Genomic DNA, 16,926 nt, shown 5'->3' on the forward strand with positions numbered 1-16,926 from the left:
TCAAAAGATACAGCCAAAACCCAATGGCCTGTTACATCCAGACCTATTTCACATGCAAGGATACACAAAGACTCAAAACAAAGGGATGGAGAAAGATTTACCAACCAAATGGAGAGCAAAAATAAATAATAAATAAATAAAAAGCAGGAGTTGCAATTCTCGTATAGGAGAAAATAGATTTTAAAGCAACAAAGATATAGTGGTAAAAGGATCAATGCAACAACAAGAGCTAACAATCCTAACACCCAGATACGAGACTTAGATTCAATGAGACAGAAAATTAATAAGGATATCAAGGACTCGAACTCAGATCCGGAACAAGTAAACTTAATAAATATTCATAGAGCTCTCCACTTCAAATACACAAAATATACATTCTTGTTAATACCACATCACACCTACCCATAAGTTTAAATGAAACATTGATTGGCCATTATTAATACTCAATTTTTTTCAAAATAAAGCAATATTTCCATTTACTCTCCCTCTTTCTCTTCCTCTTTCTTCCTCTCCTTTACTTATTTTTTTTCTTTCCTTCTCTCAAAAAAAAAGAAATCAACTTGTAAACCTCTAGATCCAGGTCGGCAACGTCTCTCTCATTGCTTGATTTCCTTCCTTCCCTTCCCTCTCTCCCTCCCTCCCCGCTTCCTCCCTCCCTTCCTTCCTTCATTCATCCCTTCGGGGAAAAAAAAAAAAAAAGAAATACATGAGAGTGGATAATTTATACAGAAAAGAGGTTTAATTGGCTCATGGTTCTACAGGCTGTACAGAAAGCATGATTCTGGCACCTGCTTGGCTTCCAGGGAAGCCTCGGGAAACTCAAAATCATGGCAGAAGTCAAAAGTGGAGCAAGCACTTCACATGGTGAGAGCAGGAGAAAGAAAGTGAAAGGGAATGTGCTACACACTTTAACCAGATCTCATAAGAACTCACTCACTATTGTGACAACAGTCCTCTTGGAGAAATCTGTCTCCATGATCCAATCACCTCCCACCAGACCCCACCTCCAACATTGGAGAATACAACTGAACAGGAGATTTGGGCAGTGATATATATCCAAACCATATCATTCTCCCCCAACCCCTCCCTAAACGCATGTCCTTCTCACATTTCAAAAATCCTTTCTCAACAGTCCCCCAAAGTCTTAACTTACTTCAGCATTAAATCAAAAGTCCAAAGTTCAAAGTCTCATCTGAGACAAGGCAAGTCACTTCCACTTATGAGCCTCTAAAATCAAAAACAAGTTAATTACTCCCAAGGTACAGCGTTAGGTAAATATTCCCATCCCAAATGGGAGAAATCAGTCAAAAAATTGAAAAAACAAAAAAAAAGAAGAAGGCTCCCAGGCCCATGCTAGTCTGAAACCAAGCAGGGTAGTCATTAAATCTTAAAGCTCCAAAATAATTTCCTCTGACTCTATGTCTCATCCCACAGTGTTGCAAAGGGTGGGCCTCCACGGCCTTGGGCAGCCTTGCCCTGTGGCTTTACAGAATTCAGCTCCTGCAGTAGCTCCCAAAGGCTAGTGTTGAGTGGTTACAGCTTTTTCAGACTGAGGGTATAAGTTGCTGGTGGCTCTACCATGTTCTATCATTCTGAGGTCTGGAGGACTATGACCCTCTTCTTACAGACCCATTAGGCAGCGCCTCAGTGGGGAGTCTGTGAGGATCTTCAACCCCACATTTCCCCTCTGCACTACCCTAGCAGAGGTTCTCCCCAAGGGTTCTACCTCTCATTCAGGATTCTGCCTGAACATCCAGGCATTTCTATACATTTTCTGAAATCTAGGTAGAGGCTCCCAAGCCTCAACTCTTGCATTCTGTGCACCCACAGACTTAACACCATGTGGAAACAACCAAGGCTTATAGCTGGTACCCTCCAGAGCAGCAGCCCAAGCTGTACCTGGGTTCCTTTTATCCATGGCTAGAGCTAGAGCTTCTGGGACACAGGGAGCAGGGTTCTAAGGCTGTGCTTTTCAATAAGCCTTGGGCCTGGTCAAGGAAAAAACATTCTTCCCCTCATAGGCCCCTGGGCCTGTGATGGGAGGGACTGCCAAGAAGGTCTGAAATGCCTTCAAGATTTTTCCCATCTGCAGCCTGCTTGAATTCCTCCCCTAAAAATGGGCTCTTCTTTTCTACCACATGGCCAAGCTGCAAATTTTTCAAACTTTTATGCTGTTTCCCTTTTAAATATAAGTTCCAGTTTCAGGTCATGTCTTTGCTTATGCATATGAGGATAGGTTGCTAAAAGCAGCCAACCCACACCTTGAACACCTTTGCTTCTTAAAAATTTTTTCCACCAGATATCCTAAATCATCTCTCTCAAGTTCAAACTTCCACAGATCCTTAGAGCAAGGCACAATACAGCCAGACTCTTTGCTAAAGCATAGCAAAAGTGACCTTTACTCTAGTTTTCAATAAGTTCCTCATTTCTATCTGAGATATCCTCAGCCTAGATGGACTTTATTGTCCACATCACTATCAGCATTTTGATCACAACCATTCAACAAGTCTCTAGGTGGTTCCAAACTTTCCCTCATCTTTCTGTCTTCTTCTGAGCTCTCCAAACTATTCCAACTTCTGCCTATTACCCAGTTCCAAAGCTGCTTCCACATTTTCAGGTATCTTTAGAGCAATGCCCCACACCTTAGTACCAATTTTCTGTATTAGCCAATTCTCACACTACTATAAAGAAATACCTAATACTGGGTAATTTATAAAGAAAAGAGGTTCTAGAGGAAAGTATATAGCAATAAGTGCCCATATGAGGAGAATGGAGAGATCCAAAATTGACACCCTATCGTCAAAATTGAAAGAGCTAGAGGAGCAAGATCAAAAAAACTCAAAACCCAGCAGAAGACAAGAAATTACTAAGATCAGAGCTGAGCTGAAGGAGATTGAGACACGAAAAACCCTTCAAAAAATCAATAAATCCAAGAGCTGGTTTTTTGAAAAGATCAACAAAATAGACAGACCACTAGCCAGATTGATTAAAAATAAAAGAGAGAACAACCAAATAGATGCAATAAAAAATGATAAAGGGGAAATCACCACAGATTCCACAGAAATTCAAACCATCATCAGAGAATATTACAAACAACTCTATGCACATAAACTAGTAAACCTGGAAGAAATGGATAAATTCCTGGACTCCTGTGTCCTCCCAAGCCTAAACCAGGAGGAAGCTGAAACTATGAATAGACCAATAACAAGGTCTGAAGTTGAGGCAGCAATTAAGAGCCAACCTCACAAAAAAAGCCCAGGTCCAGATGGGTTCACAGCAGAATTCTACCAGACACACAAGGAGGAGCTGGTACCATTCCTTCTAAAACTATTTCAAACAATCCAAAAAGAGGGACTCCTTCCCAAATCATTTTATGAGACCAACATCATCCTGATACCAAAACCCGGCAGAGACCCAACGAGAAAAGAAAACTTCAGGCCAATATCCATGATGAACATAGATGCAAAAATCTTCAATAAAATATTGGCAAGCCGATTGCAACAGCAAATCAAAAACCTTATTCATCATGATCAAGTAGGATTCATCCCAGGGATGCAAGGCTGGTTCAACATACGCAAGTCTATCAACGTAATTCACCACATAAACAGAACCAAAAACAAAAACCACATGATTATCTCAATTGACGCAGAGAAGGCATTTGACAAAATTCAACAGCCCTTTATGCTAAAAACCCTCAATAAACTCGGTATCGATGGAACGTATCTCAAAGTAATAAAAGCTATTTATGACAAACCAACAGCCAATATCATACTGAATGGGCAAAAACTGGAAGCATTCCCTTTGAAATCTGGTACTAGACAAGGATGCCCTCTCTCACCACTCCTATTCAATATAGTACTGGAAGTTCTAGCCAGAGCAATCAGGCAAGAAAAAGAAATAAAGGGTATTCAAATAGGAAAGGTGGAAGCCAAATTGTCTCTATTTGCAGACGACATGATAGTATACCTAGAAGACCCCATCGCCTCAGCCCAAAAACTCCTGAAACTGATAAACAACTTCAGCAAAGTCTCAGGATATAAAATCAATGTGCAAAAATCACAAGCATTCGTCTACACCAATAACAGACTTAAAGAAAGCCAAATCAAGAGCGAACTGCCATTCGCAATTGCTACAAAAAGAATAAAATACCTTGGAATACAACTCACAAGGAACGTAAGGGACCTCTTCAAGGAGAACTACAAACCACTGCTCAACGAAATCAGAGAGGACACAAACAGATGGAGAAACATTCCATGTTCATGGTTAGGAAGAATTAATATCGTGAAAATGGCTATACTGCCCAAAGTAATTTACAGAATCAACGCTATCCCCATCAAGCTACCATTGACTTTCTTCACAGAACTGGAAAAAACCACCATGAACTTCATATGGAACCAAAAGAGAGCCCGCATAGCCAAGTCAATTCTAAGCAAAAAGAACACAGCGGGGGGCATCACACTACCGGATTTCAAACTATACTACAAGGCTACAGTAATCAAAACAGCATGGTACTGGTACCAAAACAGAGATATAGACCAATGGAACAAAACAGAGGCACCGGAGGCAACACAACATACATACAACTATACAATCTTTGATAAACCTGACAAAAACAAGCAATGGGGCAAGGATTCCATGTTTAACAAATGCTGTTGGGAAAACTGGCTAGCCATGTGCAGAAAGCAGAAACTGGAACCCTTCCTGACACCTTACACTAAAATTAACTCCAGATGGATTAAAGACTTAAACATAAGACCTGGCACCATAAAAACCCTAGAAGGAAATCTAGGCAAAACTATCCAGGACATAGGAGTAGGCAAGGACTTCATGAACAAAACACCAAGAGCATTGGCAACAAAAGCCAAAATAGACAAATGGGACCTAATGAAACTCCACAGCTTCTGCACGGCAAAAGAAACAGTCACTAGAGTGGATCGGCAACCAACAGAATGGGAAAAAATTTTCGCAGTCTACCCATCTGACAAAGGGCTGATATCCAGAATTTACAAACAACTCAAGCAGATTTACAGGAAAAAAACAAACAAGCCCATTCAAAAGTGGGCAAAGGATATGAACAGATACCTTACGAAAGAAGACATATATGAGGCCAACAATCATATGAAAAAATGCTCATCGTCACTGGTCATCAGAGAGATGCAAATCAAAACCACATTGAGATACCATCTCACGCCAGTTAGAATGGCGATCATTAAAAAATCTGGAGACAACAGATGCTGGAGAGGATGTGGAGAAAAAGGAACACTTTTACACTGTTGGTGGGAGTGTAAATTAGTTCAACCATTGTGGAAGACAGTGTGGCGATTCCTCAAGGCCTTAGAAATAGAAATTCCATTTGACCCAGCAATCCCATTACTGGGTATATATCCAAAAGACTATAAATCGTTCTACTATAAGGACACATGTACACGAATGTTCATTGCAGCACTGTTTACAATAGCAAAGACCTGGAATCAACCCAAATGCCCATTGATAATAGACTGGATTGGAAAAATGTGGCACATATACACCATGGAATATTATGCAGCAATCAGAAATGATGAGTTCGTGTCGTTTGTAGGGACATGGATGAATCTGGAAAACATCATCCTCAGCAAACTGACACAAGAACAGAAAATGAAACACCGCATATTCTCACTCATAGGTGGGTGATGAAAAATGAGAACACATGGACACAGGGAGGGGAGTACTAAACACTGGGGTCTATTGGGGGGAAAAGGGGAGGGCCAGTGGGAGGGGGAGGTGGGGAGGGATAGCCTGGGGAGAAATGCCAAATGTGGGTGAAGGGGAGAAGACAAGCAAAGCACACTGCCATGTGTGTACCTACGCAACTGTCTTGCATGCTCTGCTCATGTACCCCAAAACCTATAATCCAATAAAAAATTAAAAAATAAAAATAAATAAAAAAAAAAAAAAAAAAAAAAAAAAAAAAAGAAAAGAGGTTTAGTTGGCTCACGGTTCTTCAGGCTGTAAAGGAAGGATCTGCTCAGCTTCTAGGGAGGCCTCAGAAAACTTACAATCATGGCAGAAGGCAAAGGGGGAGTAAGCACTTCACATGGCTGGAGCAGAAGGAAGAGAAAGAAGGAGATGCTACACACTTTTAAATAATCGTATCTCACAAGAACTCACTCACTATTGCAACAACAGTACCAAGGAAGAAATCTGTCCCCAAAGTCAAATCACCTCCCACCAGACCCCACCTCCATCATTGGGGATTACAACTGAACATGAGATTTGAGTGGGGACACATATCCAAACCATATCACTAGGCAATTAAAGGTAATATTCCAGAGGTAGAGAAGAAGGTCCAATCCCCCAACCAAAGTTAATTTTACATCTTCCTAACATACTCCATGCTTGCTTCTTCACCCTAAGAGTTCCACCAACCATTTCATTGCTGAAGTCAGTAATCTATGAAAAATCCACATCTCTTCCACTTCCTCACTCCAGATATCCAATTGTTCACCAAATCCCTTTGATTCCATATGTACAATGGTGCTAGATGCTGTATACCCTACTCCATTCCCACTGTCAATTTCCAAGTAGAGGCCCTGCTACCCCTTCCCTAGACTAACATAATAACCTCCTTCCTAGCCTCCCTCTAATTTTCTGGGAATGCCTCCCATCCATTCTACCCTTGACAGATGAACCTCCAAAATACAAATTGTGCTGATCCTTAACCAGTAAGTATCCATACTGCCATATAATTGTTTAAATCTATGTGGTTAATATATGTACCACTTGCTAAATATTAAATATTATCCTGGGAGTTCTGAGCATGATACTCTCTTCCTTAAAACCATTCTCTTATTTAAAATGTATTACCTTCAGTATATAATCCAATGCAAACCAGGCAAGATAATTTCCTAAAATGCCACTTTTATTTTTTATCTCCATTATCACCTAATGCCACTTTTAAACTGGTAACAAAGCTTTGTAATTCTTTGCCCTAGAGATTCTGATGGGAGACAATTAGAAACCGAAGTCTTTTATACATGTCCACATGTTTTGAAGGCTTAGACAGAACTTAGATTATGTTAGATCACCTGAAAGGTAAGGAGACAGAACTGAAGAGGTAATAGGAAACAACTGTAGAACATGGGGGGTGAAATAGAAAAATGTACGCATAGTAGAAATCTAAACACTACACCTCAACAGTACAGCAAAAACATAGAGACCTCAGAATAAAAGGCAGAATGGTTCACTCAAGAGAATCTAGATCCCAGACACTAGAGTTCCCACTTTAAAAAAGATTCTCATAGGTGACTACAAAGCCACAAACCTATAGAAACCAAAAGGACATTAAGGCTGGAACAATGGGTTCTCCATGACAACCACCGTGGTCAGATGATTGATTTGCTAAAGGGTCTCTGTAAATGTGTGACCTTTGAAGCATGGGAAGTTCTGAGAATAATGAATGTGTTGCCTGTCTCATTAGCTCCTAAGGCATCCTATCATGGATCTTATTATACTCAATATAGTTACCATTTTGGTTACCATTTTTGGCTACCATTTGTCAGCCCAGGTGATGGTAAACTTTTTCTGTAAAGAGCCAGACAGTACATATTGAACTGAAAATTGTGGCAATACAGTCTATTACAGCCATTCAACTCTACTGTTATAGAAGAATACAGCCAAAGGCAATATGTAAATGAATGAGCACATCAGTGTTCGAATAAAACTTTATTAGAAAAGCAAGTAGTGGGGCAAATTTGGCCCAAGGGTCATAATTAGCCAACTTCTAGTCCAATGCATTAAACTATAAGCTCACTGAGGACAAAGATCTTATCTTTTACTAAACCAGCAAGAATTTATTGAGAATTTACCATTGAAATCCCTGAAAAGATGCCCATCAGGACTTAGCAATGATTAAGACAAAATATGTTCTCTAATGCAGCTTAGATTCTAGCACAAAAGGGGAGAGAGCACATAAATAAAATTAATATCTGAGAGCAATCAATCTTATTCACCAATGAGGCTCTACTGCCCAGCATAGTAGTCAGTATCCATTAAGTACTGAGAATAAATTTGCTCAATTAATATGTCTGGTACTATAAAAGTTTTAGCCAATCCTCAGCTCCCTCCTGCCTAAGCAGTTAGAAGCTTAAGCTGCTGAAACTTCCAAGAGGAAGTGGAGTCACAAGCTAGTCCTAAAGCAGCTGGCTCAATCACTCATTATTTTTAATGAAACCACAATTCAGTGCCTGCCTCCAGCTCCCACCAGGAGCTGAAGAACATCTTCAGTGTGGGCTCTCCTATAAGGACACACCTGCTGAAATGACAGGGAATGAACAGCTCTTGTGGTAAACTGAGTAATACCCCTCAAGGATATCCATATCCTAATCTCCTGAATCTGTGAATGTGTTGTCTTAACCTGGCAAAAGAGACTTTGTGGATACAATAAAGTTAAGAATTTTGACGTGGGAAGAGGTTCCTGTATGATCCTAACGAGCTCAATATAATTACAAAGGTCCTTATAAGAGTGATACAGGGGAGAAAAGCAAAGATAAGAGGGAAAGGGGTCGGGGTGAGATTTAAAGATGCTATATTGCTGGCCTTGAAAATGCAGAAGAAAGTCATGAGCCAATGAATGTAAGTGGTTTCTAGAAGCCAAAAAAGACAAGAAATATATTCCTCCCTAGAATCTCCAGAAGAAATGCACCCTGGTGATATCTTGATTTTAGCCCTTGTAAGACTCATTTCAGATATTTGACCTCCAGAACTGTGGGACAATACATTTGTGATAAGTGGTTACTGCAGCTTACAGGAAACTAACACGGTCCCTTGCTCCAGAACTGGCACAACTGAAGAACCCTGCAAGCCCTTTGAGTCTTACAGTAGTTGCCTTGATCTACCTGCACCAGCTCTGTGTTTGCAGCTCTCTTCCCAGAGGCAGCCTTGCAGAGATCCCCAGGCACCACCTGGGAGGCTGCGTGAAGCTGGGGCAGCCCAGGATTGTTGCCCACTCTGTTCCTTTTTCCCCCTTCAGGGCCCTCTCCAGCTGCCCCATCAAATCCAGGCAAGGCTCTACAAGACTACCCTTCCCCACTTTCCACCTATGCCTCAGCATTTACTCACCCCAAGCCAGCAGGGCTGATTGTGTCTTCGTGAGAAATCACTGCTCTCAGACACTTCTCTGTTGTTCAAGTAGATGTACAGCCTAAGGAATAAGTTCCCAGGGAGGTAAATGGTCACCTAGGACACATCAGACACAACCTTTGTCAATTCCAAACTTTGAGTACCAAAAAAAGGATTACTGAAGAAGGTGCTAATAAAACTTTAGTTGTGGAGGCCTCCCAATCAGAATGTGCTGCCAAGAACAGTTTCCTGTGGCTCCACCTCTCTCATTCCCATCACTGAAATTGTACCTTTTTCATCTATGTCGGCCTTAGTTCACAGATCTATAGAAAGGAAATTGGACTAGATAATTATTCTGAGGAGTCATCTACTGTACCATGACCTGTGACCTAAATAGGCCTAAAAAAGGGTTTTTCATTAATGGGTTTAAGCTGCTTTCCAGCTTTTACCTCAGAGCACTGAGGGTACTCTGCCCTACAGTTCTTTCCACAGAGTCCTGCAAGGCCTCCAGAATTTACAGGCCTGGTTTAGCCAGTTAGCCAAAATTGTTTTCATATCATGGGCTAAAACATAGAATTCCTAATATTGCTGAATGCACATTCTCTTTAATTGATTTGATTTTTATAAACCTAAATCTGTACTCACTTTTAAAAAATCATTTTAGCTGGATTTATTCTTTGACTCTTTTATTCTTTTTGTGTTAACTTTTCTACTGTATTTTATTTTTTTGTTTTTTTGTTTTGTTTTGTTTTTTGGGTTTTTTTTTTAGACAAGGTCTCACTCTGGATCCCAGGGTGGAGTGCAGTGGCATGAATACAGCATATTGTAGCCTCAGCTTCCTGGGCTCAAGTGATTCTCCCACCTCAGTCTTCCAAGCAGCAAGGACCACAAGTGCACACCTCCACACCAAGCTAATTTTTTTTTATATTTTGCAGAGATGGGGTTTCACCTTATTGCCCAGGCTCGTCTTGAACTCCTGGGCTCAAGCAGTTCTCCCACCTCAGCCTCCAAAATGCTGGGATTACCAGTGTGAGCCACCATGCCTGGTCTTTTACTCTATTTTCATTGTTCCTAGTTTATTTTGCCTCTTCACAATTATTTATACTGCTTTCTTACCTCCATTCTTCTTAGGGCTTTATCAAGATTGCATTTTACTTGTTTCATCCTATTTTTATTCTAATTTTAGTTGCTTTAGCATTTTTTAAATTTTTCTAACTAATTAATTTTTATTATATCTTTCCTGGTTATTTAAGTTACACAACCGGAAAGCATAAAGAAATAACCTCCAGGAATAGCGTATAATCCAAGCAAGAGAAGTAGAATGCTTTCTTCTTCAGGCACCTACCAATTTGTTCTCTTGGTAATGTCTAGACATTAGTAAGAATTATTAGTACTCTGTGAATCAGGGAACTATAAGAAGTACAATTCGGAGTCTGAGCACCAGGGGCTTAAATCTCCCTATGGTAAGCTAAGATGTTAGTAGTGGTTAAAATAAAGGGGAGTAAGAGATAAAAACTTAAGTACTTCCCCCCGGGTGGTCCAGGGAGCTCAAAGTCAGTAAAGAGCTCTTCTAAGCCTAATACAAAAGGCTTCTTGGGAGAAGTGGGTCATATTAAGACCTACTTCTTAATTTTTTTTTTTGAGACAGAGTTTCATTTCACTCTTGTTGCCCAGGCTGGAGTGCAATGGCGTGATCTCGGCTCACCTCAATTCTGCCTCCCAGTCCAAGCAATTCTCCTGCCTCAGCTTCCCAAGTAGCTCAGATTATAGGCATGCGCTGCCACGCCTGGCTAATTTTGTATTTTAGTAGAGATAGGGTTTCTCCATGTCTCTCTGTGGTTTCGACCACAGGCTGGTCTCGAACTCCCAACCTCAGGTGATACGCCCGCCTCAGCCTCCCAAAGTGTTGGGATTACAGGCGTGAGCCACTGCGCCCACCTTGAATATTTCTTAATATCTTTAAATGTATTTGCTGACATACAAATTGTGCTTTTATTACAAGATAATACAAACTTCACTATATTGACCTAGAAAACATATCAATTTAAAAACTAAAATAGTTTTAACTATTTGCATTTTATTTATTTACTTATTAATATTTAGAGATTGAGTCACTCCATCACCCAGGCTGGAGTGCAGTGGTGCAATCGTAGCTCACTGTAACTTCATTCAAACACCTAGACTCAAGTGATCCTCCCAGCTCAGCCTCCAGAGTAGCTGGGACTACAGGCATGCACCCCCAGAGCCAGCTGATTTTTCCATTTTTTTGTAGTGACGCAGTCTCACTATGTTGCCCAGGCTGGTCTCGAACTCCTGGGCTCATGCAATACTCTTGCCTCACCCTCCCAAAATGCTAGAATTACAGGCATGAGCCACTGTGCTCAACTAAAACTGTTTTTAAATATTCATATTTTAAAATTAAAACAATATAGGTCCATATATATTAAATAATTTTTAAAGCTGATTTAAACTAATACTATGAACATTTAAAAGTAACTGAGCAGAGTATCTTAAAACACGTATCTGGGTTGAAAACTATATCACTGTTATGCTCCTGAAGACTCTCTTTATACAATCTTGTTTTTAATTTTTTTCATAAAATTGCAAACTTCAAAGTGGTATTTTATGCTTAATAAATATAAAATTAATGACACCTTTAATTGACTTTTCTCAGTAGACCATTATGATATTTAATTAGAAAATACTTCTCTTGCAGATGCTGAGGTAACTGGAAAAGTCAGGGCAATTTCTGCTAAATGAAAGACATTAGCATTTTTTTAATTTGGGGGGATTAAATGTATAAACATTCAACCCAAGTATACCCAAAAGCACTCTATTTTTGCCTCTTTATTATTATATTACAAAGCAACAGTTATCAAAAAAGTTATCTTAGTGATTCTTTGGAATGTGTCACCAGATTTAGATGCTACTAAATAACAGGCATTTATGCAATCCTAATTAAAATCAGGCAATCCATTAAAAGAATCTTTCCTCAATCAGAATGTCCTTCTGTGCTTTCATCTCTTGTTTGGAGATCCACTCCTATTCAGTATTTAATATATGGGCACCATTGGAGGATTGGAGAAGCAGAAAGGGTATTCTCATTCTTGCTCAGAGTTTGTGGCATCTCAGGTAAAGAATGTGTCTTTCCCAAGGCTCCAATTCCTGCTAACAGGCCTCCTGTAGTTCTGGTTTCTAACTGTGATCCTAGCCCCTGGGATCAGGAAACACCATATACTCCTTTTGTCCCTTCCAGCCTAGGGGCAGTATTGAATTCTCACTATTGCTAATCTCCGAGTTGCCTGACTGCCCTCTTAGGCTTCTCGGCTCTTACATCACTAGTGTTTTAATTCTTTACATTAAGTAGCCTATGTTTTAAATACTTAAAGTAGTATTATCCTGGTCAATTCTGACAGAATCGCCTCTGGTCCAGTTAGCTGGGATGGTAGGATAACAAGGCCCCTGTCCCAGACTTTGGACCAGGGCTGTAGGCAAGCAGGCAAACTGATAAACACGTCCCCTTCTCCTGACTGCAAGGGGTTCAGATGTGAAGGGAAGCTGAACAGTGGCAGGGGCCCTAACAGAATGTGGAGAACACTAGAGAGCCTCCGATTTTCTTTCCACCATCTTGACCTTGGCCAGCCTAGGAAGGAGGGACTCAGAGGCTACTCAGTATCAAACTTTCCCAAAGCCAACATTAGTGTAGCCCAATTCTTCAGCTGGCTAAGCTAGAAAACAGGTCATTCTTTGTCAACTGCAAAGTTCTTGCTTTCTTATACAGTAAAGAAAAGCAGGTAAACTGTGAATTGTTGGTTGTATATCTCAACTGTGAAGATTTATTTGACAAAAATGTCAAATATTTGTGAGTTAATAGCTCATAAGATCCAGCTATAATATGTTTAAATTAATGGAATTTTATTGGCAGAGTAAATGTATGCTTGCTTCTAGTAATCCTCACAATAAAATTAAGGCCTGTCCCAAGTGCCTTTGGCTATGGAGTAACCTGTATCAGTCAGAAAAACTTAATTCCACCCCCAGAAAGAGAGGTTAGCTACCTTCAGATGTGTCTCAGTTTATTTACTATTTAGACTCAAAATCACATACTGGGGAGATGCCCTGTGATGGCAAGGATTCCTTTCAAGAAACAAAAAACTCTTCACGGGACAGGTAGCACTTAAAGCTTATGAAATGGAGAATAAATACAAAGTTGGCCATTCTGGCATTCAGAGAGAAAAGGTCTTTAAAGAGTAAAAAACATTCCTATAGTTAGTGTATAAGTGTACTGAACCATGGGGCTTTGCATGAACCAGATTCGGGCAATTCATGAATAAGAAAATGGAGAAGTGATAAAGCAGTTAGAAAGGAAACATGTTCCACAACAAGACAAGATTACAGACCCCTTTGGATAAATTAGGATTTCACCTGGTGCCCCAATTCACGTTTTTATCTGGAAGAGGAAACTTGCAGGTTGGAGTGACTCAGCCTTCAAATGCATTCTTTAGGCAGGGCCTCCATCTAGTGGTTTGCTCTGGAAATGAACCCACAGCCTTTATTAAATACACACTATTTCTTTTCACAAACTTCACGAAAATAGAAAAATAGAGCTCCCTCATGTAGTCTGGCAGAGGAAAATTTCCCTCCAGAACCCAATGAGTCCTGTCCTTTCAGTGCTTGCTGAGAACTGCAGCATTCTTAACCTCTAGATTTTGACATGCCCTCTTCATTCATGGAGATTTCATACCCAGTCTATGAAAGTGGAGATTTTAAACCCAGGGAAAGCAGATGAGTGAGAGTGGGTAAGAAAGAAATTCTAAGAAGTCATGACAGTGTGAAAATAAAGGAAGAAATGTATAGAAAGACACCAGATAAAGACTTTCAATTTAGGGCAGCAGCTTTCAGCTTTTGTGAATGTATGTCATATTTTCAAATGCTAGAAATCTTGGTAAGACACATAAATGTGTGGAGGACTTTTTCTCCCAAAGATGCTCAAAACAATTACTCTCATCCCAGAGACTCTTTGCACATAGAAGAAAGCTGTGATTTCTAAAAACCAAAGAAACAAAACTCTGTGTGTGTGTGTGTGTGTGTGTGTGTGTGTGGAGTGTGCTAAGAAAGAGCTCAGCTGTAGAATAGACGATAGCAATATAGCAATTGGTAAAGGTGTGGAATAGCATATGTGTTAGTAAGAAAACAAGAGAATGGATGAATGTTAATTGGACAATGAGATAAAAGCAGATGCACGAATTTGCAAGGGAGAACAGCATGTGCCTCACAGGACCAGGAAGTAGAATGGGACCAAAACGAGCTGAAAATCAGCTGGGACATACAGAGTTCATGGCCCCGAACCAGTGATGGCAGATTTCCAGAGCTCTCCTGCTCCAACCTGCAACTTTGAACAAGTACTTCTCCATGTGAGCTTCTGACATTTTGTCACTTGATCTTAAAGCTGCTTTGGCTGTCACATATCCCTTGGCAGATCTGATAAGCACTATGGACCCTCTTCTCTCACTTACATATTTGTACACAATTTTTATGATTTAAGGACATCCCTGATTCCTAGTTTTACTATTTTGTAGAAAATAGGCCTGTGACAATTCTTAGCAATCACACAGTTTTTTCCTTTCTTTAATATTTCCTTATTTTCACTCTTAAACATTTTTCAGTCCCTGCTTTATGTGCTCTCACATATTATTCAGTGCCACTGACTCTGTTTTCCCCATCATTGTTCATTTTTCCTTCTGTTTTCCATTATTCATTTATGTCATCTTTCTCCATTTATGTGCTTTCTTTCTTAGACATGTCTCCTTTCAGCCACACTAAGAGCAAACAGCCCATTTAAAGAAAATCTTTATGTCCCTCAAGAGAGAATCAGAAAACATGACATAGGAAAGCAGATGAGTGATAGTGGATAAGAAAGAAATTCTAAGAAGTTGTGACAGCGTGAAAATAAAGGAAGAAATGTACAGAAAGACAAGAGATGAAGACACACTTCCAATTTAGAGCAGCAACTTTCAGCTTCTGTGAATGTATGCCATATTTTCAAATGCTAGAAATCTTTGTAGCATGTGTGAAAGTGTGGAGGATGTTTTCCCTTAAAGATGCTCAAAACAGAGACTCTCATCCTAGAGACTTGTTAACATGAGACTTTGGCATTCCACCCATTGAGCAATGGGTCTGTGTACCCTCCCCTTGAATCTGAGCGGTCTGTGACTCACTTATAACAAATAAATTGCAGTGAAAGGAAATTCTAAAGTGAGTTAAGAAAAGATGAGGGTCCCATGGAACACTGAGGTCTTTAGTTCCCATACGAGCAGTCCAGCTGTTCTGAGGCTGCTATGCTATGTACTAGTTTGCAAGAGGAGACCACATGGAGAAGCCCTGAGACTACCTGAAGAAGAGATATAAGTGAGAAAGATCCAGCTGTCCCCAGCTGCTCCATATCTACAGTCCCAGCTGTAGCCACCAGCTCACTGAAACTACATGAAAGACTCCAGAACCATGCAGAAGAGCCTTTCCCCAAATCACTAACACACAGAAACCAAGACAGATGATAAAACAATTGTTGTATTAAGCCACTAAGTACTGGGATAATTTGTTACCCAGCAGTAGATAAGTGGAATGAACAGAAAGCACTGAGACAATTCTAAAGAAGTCAGGAATCATTAGAACATAATTACCACTGCAGAATCATTGTGACTCACACTGTCTATAAAAACATCCTCGATTTTTTCCACAGACTCTCCTCAGCAGCGTTCCCTTCTGAGTATACTCAAGCTCCAGTAAACACTCTCATTCTGTAACCCTGGCTTGATATAACTCTCCCATACCCTGCCCTGCAGTGCCCCCTTGACCAACTCATCTCAATGTGTCATTTAACAGACACCAACATAATAGCAAAAGTATCTGGATCAAAATCTAGTAGCTCACCCAGTACCCAGATCTTGATGTCTAATACTATTTTTCAATAAAAGGAACCAGGGATCCTTGAAGAAATGGCTGATTCCAGAGCTGGAGCAGGGAAAATACAAAGTGAGCCTGAATCATCTTTCAATGCCAGAAAGTAAGGAAGGATTCAAAACTCAAAAGGATGATAAAAGTATATAACAGTAAACCAGAAAGAGCTCCCAAAGGCCAAAGCTAAAATAATTTGAAGAACAAAATAATGTAGTATTAGTTTGTTATCCAAAGTATAAATATGTATTAATCTCCCTTCTATAGATAATATTTTGAAAACAATTATAGCTGATAACAATAATTACTTATATTACTATGTGGCAGGTCTTATTCTAAACACTTTGTATATATTCATTATTTTAAGGTAAAAAACTATTTTTATACTAATTTTACAGATAAGGAACACAAGGCTTGTCATGTCAAGGCACAAATCAAAAAGGATAACATTTGTGCAGCACATCGTAGGTCCTGGCAGGCATAAGAAACCATCTGTGGGGGCACTGGCCACCTCAGGCCCTACCTAGCCACCCAAGAGTTGAGGACACTAGTGAATTGTTTCAAGGCACACAAGAAGCTCTGATATAATTTTCTCAATGTACCACAGCCTATAACTTAAACCTAAGTCTACTTTACAGGAAAATGTGACCTCCTGAGCTCTCTGCTCTATAACCAAAATAGTAAATTCCAACACTGCACTAATAATTATATTAAGATTATACGATCATCCTAAGATTCAAAGTAGAGTCTCAGAAGCTGTACAAACTCTTTCAAGGCCCTGAAGAAAGTGTAGCCATTAACCTATTGAATAAAAAATAAAGTATCTCCCCCAGCAAGAGACCCAGGACCAACCTGCCCAATGGAGAGACACAGAAAAAC

General features: G+C 40.0%; 1 long non-coding RNA gene across 1 annotated transcript in view; it reads right to left on the minus strand.

Annotated features, from left to right (window-relative positions):
* The window catches only part of LOC103796259 (uncharacterized), a 181,464-nt gene that overhangs the window by 109,938 nt on the left and 54,600 nt on the right, over positions 1-16,926 (minus strand). Inside the window, exon 3 of the long non-coding RNA XR_623966.5 lies at positions 5,975-6,077. This is a non-coding gene — a long non-coding RNA (uncharacterized LOC103796259). The remainder of the gene's footprint in view (positions 1-5,974; positions 6,078-16,926) is intronic.

Source organism: Callithrix jacchus, chromosome 10 (assembly GCF_049354715.1).
Source record: "Callithrix jacchus isolate 240 chromosome 10, calJac240_pri, whole genome shotgun sequence".
NCBI lineage: Eukaryota > Metazoa > Chordata > Mammalia > Primates > Cebidae > Callithrix > Callithrix jacchus.